This window comes from Brienomyrus brachyistius, chromosome 14 (assembly GCF_023856365.1).
Source record: "Brienomyrus brachyistius isolate T26 chromosome 14, BBRACH_0.4, whole genome shotgun sequence".
NCBI lineage: Eukaryota > Metazoa > Chordata > Actinopteri > Osteoglossiformes > Mormyridae > Brienomyrus > Brienomyrus brachyistius.
The window spans coordinates 18,039,841-18,051,529 of NC_064546.1; the positions used below are offsets into that span (position 1 = coordinate 18,039,841).

An 11,689-nucleotide genomic window follows, 5' to 3' on the forward strand; every position below is an offset into this window, starting at 1 on the left:
AGGGCAAGGGGGCCACAGCTGAAAGAGTGCCCCCGGGTTGGAGGCAGGGTACCCCCCCCCCCACCCCGAACATGACCCGCTCCAGCAAACTCGGCAGATTTTGAGGGAACATTCCCGGGACACTGATGTCATCATCACCCCCCCCCCCCCCAACCCTGCACCAGTTCTCTGCAGCCCAGCTGCAGGTGGCCCGAGGCTCTTTAAATCACAATGCAGCATGTTAGCTGGGGGGGCAGGGAGGTGGCATGCAAGTGGAAGTTTGATCAATCTACCCAGCTGGAGACTTCAGAAAGAGGCCTGTCCTGCTGTTCTGTCTTGGAACAAGCTGGTGGCTTAGCCACCCTCATCTCCCCCACCCTCATCTCCCCCCCACTGCTTTTTGAGCACTAAGAAGTGGATGGGCATGTAGAAGATAGAGACCGCCAAAGTGCACCCCCCCCAGCCCCACTCGGTGATCTAATTAGGACACACATACATACCAAATCTCACCCCCCTCCCCCGATGCCACTGACATTAACCCCAGTCCTACAACTACATAATTATCGGATGATTGGCGCAACACTGGAAGGCTGCGAAATCTGGCAGGCAACCACAACCAGGATTAGTGGGGTGCAGTGGAGTTTGTTTGCTAATACATAATACATGTGATCACCAGCCTCCTGCTGTCTAGAGAGAGGAGAGGCTAAAACAGCGGCTCTCATGCTTTCATCTCATGTGTATCCTGACTTTTTTTCCTCGCCTCCCCGCTTTCATGAGGATCTGGATCAGCTTCATTGTCTCTGCTGGGGGGCATCCACTTGGTTTTCCCTTACAGGCTCTCTGGCCGGATGCGACCGCCTTCGCCAGCCGTACGCCCACTCTGCGTGTCGCCCCCCCCCGTCCCACCGAGCCGAGAACGGTGAGGAACAAGCCGCACAAACTGTAAACAAGTCCCCCCCCTCCACATACACGCACACACACCGCAGCGCTCTCATATTCGCTCTCTCTGTGCACGTCAGAGCAGGCCTCCGGCGTGCGTTTGCGTTCGCCATCCTGTTTCGACACGGTGACATTTAGAGCCGCCGGCCTCTTTTAAGGCATGCTACCGTCAGCTCGGCTCCCCCTGTTCTGGAAGAGCCCAGCCGGGGTGACGGGCGAATTTACGTCGAATTTACAGGAAGCCGACTGCTAGAAAGGTCACGTTAACCCGAGCGGGTGGCAGAACCGCAAACAAACAGAAAAAAGTGACATTTTCCACGTTGGCTGCTTCCAGGTTGCTTTGCCATGATGCTCCTAAGGACTGTGAAAAAAACCACCTTTTAACACCAGGGATTAGGGTGTGGGGGGGGGGGGGGCACATGCTCACGTTCAAAACCGAGGACCTTCCTAGCTGTTATGGTTGGCAGATCCCAGCTTTCACCAGTAATATCTTCATGAGAAAAGAGCCGAGGTGTCATTTTCAGTGACGACGCAGCAGGCATGTAGCATGCAAATGAAAGCATCGGTTGGTGCCACCAGACCTGAAATATTTACCGTGATGGAGCAATCTAGGGTTGAATTTGAAACACGGACAGTCTGAGTGCATAAGCAGCATATGGTGCCCTGGCCACGTGTGGCCCCTCATCATCTTTTAATGATGGAAGAGAGCCAATAAGATTCTGCGGTGGAGGGAGCCATGACAATGCACGTGGGTCAGAAAAGCAGTGTGCCAATCAGGCTGTGCTAGGGTAGATCTGGGGGGCAGGGGCAGTGGGCTGCGTTATCGATTCTGTACGCCTGATTGGTGTAAGAGTTCAACCACAAATGGGAACCATCTCCCAAGGAGCTGGACCTGTGAAAGTTCTGAAAGAAGCTTGGGCCTCTGAAGGAAGCCAGGGGCAAAAAAATTTGTAAAATCATGGGGGTACTGGGGAGGGGGTGTACCCAGAATGGAGCATGACCTGGTTGACGTGGATACCCTGCTGGGATGTCATCTGTGCTCATGTCACCGAGCGATTGTGCCCCACCAAGCGTGCACACTGCACTTCTTGGTGTTTATACGATACAGTGTCAGATTAGGACTGGTCACGGCCTGCGAAACACTGGCCAGACTTGCACTGTGATCGGACCCCGAGGTCCTGCTTGGCTCTTTTAAAAGATATTGCGAGTAAAAATCAAACAAAATCAAAGATAGAATGTGAAATATGTTGATATGTTGACATATGAGGATTAATAATATGGTTCTTGCATGGTTCTTCCATGAAAGATTGCAGTTTCCTTTTTCATCAATGCCATCTATTGATTTCCCCACATACAGAATATCTCTGAGAGGCGCGGTTGGTCACTTAATGCCGCAGGAATGTGGCGATATGCAGGTCGGCGCCCCCCTTCCCCTGCAGCCCTCCCCCCGCCGTCCCTCCCACCATCTGGACAGGGTCCTTCCTGTGTATCTGAAACATCTGCAGGTGTCTCCCCGGGACCCGGGTATGAGATCATCGACGTACGGGCCCCTCGTGGCGCCCCGCTCGAGCCTGAATCCCGCCCGGCTAGCAGGAAGCGGAATGCACTTCAAGGAGCAGCTCCTGCGGTCGTCACGTCTCAGGTGGCGAATAAACAAGGACTTCCTCAGTGAGGCCGTTCTCGAAAACGGCTTCCTTTTTTTAAAAATAAAAACAGCAGCAGCATTAAAAAAACACCACCCACACCCTTGAAGAAACAACGACGGTGCCTGTGTTTGAAGATCAGAGGGAGGTGGCTGCCTCCAGAGAGAGACCTAGGTGCTCCATGTAATTACTCTTCCTTGCATCGGAGGGTGTTCTGCAGCCATGGTGTGTGCAAGGTACTGCCCAGCTCTTCTCGAGCCATGGATATCTGTGGTCACCATGCCGACAGTCACCGGGGAGGGGGTTGCTCTGTGTTCAATCAGGTGACAGACATAATGGCCTGTAAACTAGCCACCTGCCACTGTGTGGTGTGTGTGTTTATATCTGTACCTGTGTGTGTGTGTCTGTGTGTGTCTGTATGTGTGTGTCTGTGTGTGTCGGTGTGTGAGTGTTTGTGTGTGTCTGTATTTCTGTGTGTGTGTGTGTCTGTGTGTGTCGGTGTGTGAGTGTTTGTGTGTGTCTGTATTTCTCTGTGTGTGAGTGTTTGTGTGTGTCTGTATATCTGTGTGTGTGTGTGTGTGAGTGTTTGTATTTCTGTGTGTGTGTGTTTCTGTATATGTGTGTGTGCGTGTGTGTGTTTCTGTATATCTGTGTGTGCGTGTGTGTGTGTTTCTGTATATCTGTGTGTGTGTGTTTGTGTGTGTCTGTATTTCTGTGTGTCTGTGTTTGTGTGTGTCTGTATATCTGTGTGTGCGTGTGTGTGTGTGTTTGTATTTCTGTGTGTATGTGTTTGTGTGTGTCTGTATATCTGTGTGTGCGTGTGTTTGTGTGTGTGTATATCTGTGTGTGCGTGTGTTTGTGTGTGTCTGTATTTCTGTGTGTCTGTGTATATCTGTACCTGTGTGTGTGTGTGTTTGTGTGTATCTGCATATCTGTACGTGTGTGTGTGTGTGTGTCTGTATATCTGTGTGTCTGTGTATATCTGTACCTGTGTGTGTGTGTTTGTGTGTATCTGCATATCTGTATGTGTGTGTGTGTGTGTGTGTGTGTGTGTGCGTGTGCATGCGTGCTGTGCATTCATAAGTGGCAATGCAACTTCCTGTGATCCCAGCCGCAGAGATACCTGTCATCAGTGAGTTTCCTCCTTTTCTCTGGTAAGCAGAACTTTCCGGAATCACCGGCATGTCACACCTTCAGCCTGCATGTCACCACGCTGCTGCCAGTCTTCAATTGATTGTTTATTTTGCAAACACGATGCCGCTGTACATAAACACAGACAGTACATTAGACAACACCGAGAGGCATAAAAAAATGCACTTTCGAGGCAACCGGTGATAAAGAAGTCATTTATGCTATACACGGGATGCATATAGACACCCCTGGTCAACCCCAGACCGCCATCCACTGAAGCACAATGATTATGTCATTGGTCATGTGACACAGTTCAGCAGAGATGTTATGAAGTGCTTTATAAGTCCACTGGAAATCCCCTGTGATTCTGACGCCTGTGGCGAGTGATTGACAGCACATTGTTTTTCTCTCATTAGAAAATCTGACTTCATCCTGGCCCACGAGGGGGGTGGTCATGTGACCTGGCCTCGAAGGTCACTGGACGCAAGTGGTCCCTACCCCCACCAGCACTGTGCCCCAATGGCAAGGCGCCACATCCCACATGGGGGAGGTCAGTTTAACAAGCCAGAGAACAAAATATTGCCAAGCTGTTTGGGGGCCCAGGGGAAGATGTTTGCATCTAGACTGGCGAGGTGTAAATGTTTAATGGAATGTACATTAAGAGGTATCCTCACGCTGAGTTATGGGCATTTGGAGATGCTCAGGTTTCACTGGACTCCGTCACAACATTGAGGGAGGGGCACTTGATCAAATAGGGATTGACTGATTGATTTTTCAATTTTTTTTTTAGGGCTCTGCCTTGATAAATAATTGAATAATACACCTCAGAGCAGTGTGGGAGGTGTTCATTAAGGTGGGGGCTCAGTCCATGCCTCTATGGCTGTTCAGCTGTGGGGGTGGTGAGAATGAAGTCATGGTTATAGAAACCTTGGGAAATAAATGCATGTCAGCCGTATACAGACTCTTATGTCATAGCGGTGGATGTTTCGTGCATGTGTGGCTGCATGTATAGTGTGTGTGTGGGTGGGTGGGTGCGCCGGTGTGCGTGTGCTGGTCCTTGGTGACTCTGCCCGACCCGCAGCACCTGCGTCGCCTGGGCTGGACGGCGCCGCTGCGTGAAACGGGAGATGTCCGTCTCTGAGGTCACGCCCTGGTTACCCGCCTTCTCAAGGGGTCAGGTGACCTTCACTTGAGTTGTTTACCCTTGCTCATCTTTGATAAGGGGCTTTTGAACGGCATTAACACTGGAAGCACCAGTCTCAACATAACTAATTATCAGCCCACTCATCGAAAAAACACAATGTAATACGTATTAAGCTATTAATCTGTTCTGTAGATCAGAATGTTATATTACTATGATACTGTCAACCTTTTCATGAAATATTATTGGCATGGTATGGGTTAGGGTAAATTATATGAATGCAAATATATATTCATATATATAAGCAGTTTATGAAGTTTTTGTGAAATCTAAAAAATATGTTTGCCTGTGAAACTAAATTAAAATACTGCTGAAACTTTCCAAACAGTTACATCTTGTTTTAGAATCATTTCGGGACTCGCAAAATCATTAGTCCGATGTCCCGGGCTACCGATGTTCCTGTTGGGCTACCAAAATGTAACAACACCAATGTCCAACGGTCTATCAGAAATTATCCACTAAGTAAAATAAATTCTGCCCTTTATTTGCCTTTTCTTCTCTTTAGACTTGCTGTTTGGAGGAAATACCTTGAAATACGTTGATCGTAATGATTGTCTGTCCCCTAGGAAGTTTACTCTCAAAGCCTCGATTTATAGGAGGGTTTATTTATTGTGCAATCGTCTCATGCCGCCATCTTGGTGCACATTAAATCAAGCGAGTCAAGTCAAGTAAGGCCGTATTATCATACTAGTCATATTCAGTACACGGCATATGGTGACACAAAATAACGTTATGCAAACGTCATGTGAAAACAAATAATGTGAAGAGAAAATGAATATTTCTGGACGAGACCCACATACGGTGAAAGCGAAATTGCTGTGGGCCCTCGCTATCCGTTATGAGGATGTCATTAATTATCTGGTTTTATAAACACTGCGGGTAGCAATGAAGCAAAAAGAAAAAAGCAAGTAAGTGTCTGGAGGTTTAATTGCTTTATTTGTGGCTGGGTACATGAAGTTCAGAGGAAAAGTGTGGATGAAATGTTTCGGTAAAGGTATAAATCTCATGCTTATTATTATTTATGTATTATTATATATTGTCTATTGTTATTTTCACCATATAATGGTAATGATAAGCAATTACATGAATGTTATAGTTCTGTGCCTGTTGTTATTACAGCAGATCCAGTTTGATCGTACATAAGTGAGTGTCTTTTAAAGGTAAATTGTCGATCGATTTATTTTATCCCTGGATGTGTGGCTGCAGGCTGTCAGTTACGGTGATGAGGATTTTCCTTTTGCGTTCCTCTCTTGATGGCCACGATGCTGACAGACTGCTGTGTCCCAAGTGCCAGTTAATGTTGCCTCTGCACCCCGTAGTGGCTGGTTTGGTAAACTTGAAATGATAAGAACAGGCTTCAGGAAACGTTTCATTGTATTGAATTTTAAAGTGTTTTATTATTACTACGTAAAAACCGTTATTTGGGGTAGTCAGAAATAATTTGGGGCTACCAACATCTGAAGAATGCTTACTTGAATGGCAAGCAGGGATTTACAAATTTTGCGATCCCTGCATCCAGGGAGCATAACGTCTTTGAATACTACTACAGCACCATGCATGGACAGAACAGGGAGCGAGGCGGGAGGTGTGTACCTGGGACGAATGCTGGCAAGTCAGGTGTGGACGTCAACACTGTCTCAGTATGTCGGTGTATAAACTGATCCAAAACATTAAACCAGAGTAACAGTGGCCTGTAGATGAAACCAAAAATGAAAATATTAGAAATAACAAATAAGCATTTTGAACAGGAATGCTGTCCCCCCCCCCAAGGCTGCTTGAAATGGTTCAGTCCATCATCTAATGAATCTTTCCTTAATGCATTTTTAAGTGCATTACCAGCTATCATAGAGCTATACGAGATAGAATTCCCAGGTAGGAGAGCATCCACTCAGTGTTTATGGCCATGTTATGGACAGACATGCTCTTATACCTCACATATTCATCAGTTATTGTGATTTCTTGTTCCATTAAGGATATCCAAGTGAATTCTGAGAATTCAATCCATACATCCATGAACACGAAAAAAAGAAAGCTACTAAGTTTAAAGTAGAAGTGTTTTTATGTAATTTATCAAAACACTTCCACACGCATTATGTTAAAAGTTCATTGTGTTATTTGGACGTTTTCCAGTACTTGCATTGAGTTGATATTACTTGTGTGCAAATACAAAAAGTCATTTAAATGAGTCTGTTATCACTTTGGGTGGTGGTACAAGGGAGCAGTATTATCCTCCACACTGTTTACAAGAGTTTTCTTAAAGACGGAAGCTGTGTAGCAAAATTTTTGAGATATGTACCTTAAAAAATACCATGAATCATATCTTTACCAAAGATTTTTTTCAGGTTTACTCATTAATGTGGTTATTTGAATGAAACAAAGCAGCGTGTCTTAAACTTGGCAGAACCATCTTCCATCACCACAGAGGAAATATTCTCATTGTTACCCAGCAACAGTTCAATCAATGACTTCCTGTGGGCTGTCATACTTCGCATCATTCGCTTCGCGATGAGTCATAGCGGGAGAGCAACGACGAACACTGACTTAAGGCTTCCACATCCTGTAACCAGTAAGATAACTGTAATATTTTTACAGTGAATATGTTTTGTTGGTCATCAGATATATATATATAGTGTTGGTGGCTTGGTGGATACCATTCTAGGGTCGCACTGCAGGGCTTGGGGGGGGGAGTTGAATTCCATCTCCGCTCTGTATGGAGTTTGATTTCACTGGAGCATTTAAATGCAATAAGCTCAAGCAGGACCTGCTAAGCAGGACACTCCTCTGGTTTAGAGCCCAGGTGGTTAGTCATGGCATGGGAAACAAAATTAAATCACTATAAATATCACAGGGCTGAAATGTGACACGCGTAATCTCCAAATCCTTGCTCTCTCTTGTCTGAAATGAGGACTGGGTTCATCCAAGGGTTATTCATCTGCTTGGGGTACCAGGATGCTGTATGTTCGTGCTTCTGCGCACCCCTGCAGATCATCAGGGCATCGACCGTGACGATGCAGGGCGGATGCAGGAGAACCAGGGCCGCCACAGGTGGAGCTCCCCCATTGCCTGCTCTTACATCGGGACGTCGGGCTGCTCACTCACGTCGTATGTGACTTACGCGGTGCGGCCGTCCCTCTTGTTTCAGTCGGGCTCGGCCTGTTACATCACTAACACGGCTTTGTTGGTACTGACAGGTCCGGCAAGGTGGTGTGAGATGTCGCAAATCCGAGGCTGGGGATTCGCATAGAGAATTCTGATCATGGTAAGGAGAAGGCTAGTGCTTGGAGCAGCCGCTGCACTTAAAGGCTGGTTCAGATCCTTCAAACGTTATTCCGCTGTGGTACAAACCCAAATCGAACACAGTTAACTTCACGAGACGCCAGAGAGGTTCTCATTTTCAGAATTTCTGCTCGCAGTCGGTCACTGGTCGCCGCAACCCCCATACATATCAGCAAAGGATCATGGGAGCGTGTGCTGGCAACCTGACAGCGGTTGGGAGGACCTCTCTTTTAATGTAAATATCATGACATTGAACTGTTAAAAGGATTTAAAAAGCTGGAAACACGTCAGATGTAGTGTGTGTTAAAATACTGATGATGTGCAGGGCTTTTAAATCCATCCATCCATCCATCTTTCATAAGCACTTATCTGCAGGGCTGGGGTAAGCGTGGAGTCTCCCCAAGGACATGACGCAGGGGACCCTGGGGCTGGGATACAAATGAGAAATGTCTCCTAGTGAAAAGTAAGTGGTAAAGGTGGCTTTCCTTAAGACATGAAGAACATTGCCTGCTGCGAAGACTTTTTCTGGGATCGGCTCTCTACTCATTCCCAGCGTTTAAATGCTTCTCTCGGTTAGGGTTGTTGAGCGGCCTGGAGCCTATCCTGGACCTCATAGGGCACCAGGCTGTGGTAGATCCTAAACAGCATGAAGTTCTGTCTTAAAATAAGGAGAACACGTCGGGCAGGCCATGCTCATGGTCTTCTCAGCTTGATTTTAATTTACAGTTTGTTGACATTACTCTTATTCAAAGACAGATTAACATTAATGTTTAATTAAAATCATGTTATACCTTTTCTAACAGAAAGTTTACTGAAGTAATTCAGGGTAAGATCCTCGCTCAAGGTTTGTGTGTGTGTGGAAAACGTGCAGGCTGTATGTAAATATGTGTGAAGCTGAAGGACTCATGGGGAGCGACAGTCCAGCTATATTACCTAACGGCTCTAGGCCAACATGGAGTCACACTGCGACCTTGCAGAGGCACGCTTCAGGCATTTTGAACACTCGCCTCCCAGAGCCAAAGACCCTGGTGCACAGCCCTGTCCGAGACTCCAAAGCCGCACGGGGAAGCTGCTAGTGGAATGAAGCCGAGCGCTTTGAGGGCAGGCCTTTACAGAGACGGGGAACAGCTGCTCTGCCCGGGGTCTGTGTGGTCCGCATTCCCCTGCTAATTCTGCCCTGCGCTGGACTGACACACTGCTACCAACACAAAGCATTTTGGGTTACTGCTATTATGGTTTGGTTGCTTAGCAATGGCTTCACCCCTTACCCCTTTGGATTTTTGAAGCAGTGCAAGTTGACCCTCCCGGTCAGGGGTGTATGAGCAGGGCTTGGGCCGGCCTCCTATTAGTATGTCCTCGTTCTTAAATGCTGGTTAACTGGCTGCCCCCTCACTGGATAAAACTGTGGTGTGTGCATTATTACCCCGAAGACGATGAGAAAGCACCTTCCAGAAGATTCTTAGATTTGGATTAACGTGCGAGGCACTATTAGCAGGTAACAGTCTCTGGGTTGTACTTTTCAATCACCTGTAATGCTTTCAACAAAGGTTTCCACTGCCTTAGTCCAGCGTAGGCTAACACATTGTCCCTAAATGACAGCCGTTACAATATCGTGAATAGGCTGGCTAACTGAAAGAGTGTACCTAAAAATAGATTTGTCAGTCCCTCCACACTAGGCACCTGGATGTCAGGGACAGTCTGACAGTGTGCAGGTTCATTTGTGTCACGTTGACTGCCTGGCGTTGACTGCGACTTTGTGGATGGGGGACTACCAATGAAACCAAAAAGGAGAACGGCACTGTCAGCCCCTGGATTCTCTGCTCTTCCATTTTAGCGCAGATGGAACGAGTCCGAAAGAGAGGAAGGCGTGACGACTGCGTGGGGGGGGGGGGGGGGTGCATCTCTGTATCCCCGTTTAACGGCTCCTGCATCTTTCAGGACCGGCTAAGGTTACCGCTGGCCCCTGTCCTGGGCTGGCAGCGTGAAGCTGGGGATAATTGTTCCGGCCGGTGTAAGTACAAATTGCCCGGCCTGGGCCTTGAATAGACCCGCTGATGCGTGTCTGTGAGGTTCAGGTAGCGGACTGGAGCCGGTCTTACCTTGGGGAGGCTTCCATCCCTCCCAAATAAACACTCTCTGTCTTGCCCTCACCTAGTAACTGAAACCACACCATTTCCCGCCTTACCCACGTATACAAGGGCGCACAGAGACACGCACAGAGACATGCACAGAGACACGCACAGAGACAGGCACAGAGACATGCACAGAGACATGCACAGAGACAGGCACAGAGACATGCACAGAGACACGCACAGAGACAGGCACAGAGACACGCACAGAGACACGCACAGAGACACGCACAGAGACAGGCACAGAGACAGGCACAGAGACACGCACAGAGACACGCACAGGCCGAGAGCCGCCCACACGCGAAACCTGCCAGCTGTCACCCGCCGTGTTTCTCTCCCATGTCACACGGAGGGGGCTGAAATGTACAAAGCGAAGCCCCAACCCGAAAATCGGAATGTGGGACGGCTGGTCCTTTTTCTGTCCCGTCAGGGGATTTTCACAGGCTGCTCAGATGTGGTACACTCCAGGGTGACACACCCATCCGTGACTGAGGTGCTGGGGAATGAGCACCCCCCACCCCGGAATGGGTGGTCTTGGCCGCAGCCGTGTTTGTGTTCCTCCCTGTCTGGAAAGAGGACCACCCGTGCCCCCCCCCCCACTTAAAGTGCGGGGGAGTTTATTCAGGGCTCGGGCCCTCACATAGCAGATGCGCTTCTCCAGGGCGTGAACACTGCCACGGGGCCATCGCATTGCATCATGCAGGCGTTCATGCATGCCCCCATGACCTGTGCTGAAGCAGCCATCGCCCTGTGCTGAACTGTAACAATGCATGGGCATGTGCATGCCTTGGTCCACACGTGTGTGGCATGTGTGTGCCGCCGTGAGTACGTGCGCAGGTACCCACAATCCAGTGTACGCCTCATCGTGTGTTTGTCTGTGTTGGCCGCCATGTCTGGTGTCAGGTGAGGGTCTGGCTGTCTGCTTCCTACATTGTAGTGAGATAATGGGCTGTAATTAAATATGAATAGTGCCAGATAAATGCTTGGTAGCTGGAGCAGGGGCAGAAACTGGATCCATCAGAGCCGGCTGGAATAATTAGCAGCCGATGAGAGATGATAGCGGTAGCGCTAATGCAGTGTGTGGTGCTCTGCTTACCTGGGCTTCCAGGTAACCCTGCCTGGTGCGCTGGCCTGTCAGCAGGCTCACACCGCGCTCCAGCCTCGGCTCCTGGGGATCCCGCGAAAAGATGGAGGAGGAGGGATAAACACTGACTCGAGGAAAGCAGGATGCTGGCTGATTATCCTCCTCGTGCCTCCTTACGTCCCGTTGGAAAACGAGGGAGAAAAATGGCAGAGGGGACAGTGAGCGTGTGTCAGGCTCACGGCCGAATTTGGCGGGAAGCACAGCAGGTGGCAGGGAGACGCAGGGCAGGATGGAAAGGCAGACGGTC

At 48.6% G+C, this 11,689-nt stretch overlaps 1 long non-coding RNA gene across 1 annotated transcript; it reads left to right on the forward strand.

The window, feature by feature from the left end:
* The first annotated feature begins 3,246 nt into the window (after positions 1–3,246).
* Positions 3,247–5,099, forward strand: LOC125707854 (uncharacterized). The gene is made up of 3 exons (XR_007382384.1): positions 3,247–3,715; positions 4,109–4,242; positions 4,483–5,099. It is a non-coding gene; the product is annotated as an uncharacterized LOC125707854 (long non-coding RNA).
* Positions 5,100–11,689: the final 6,590 nt, after the last annotated feature.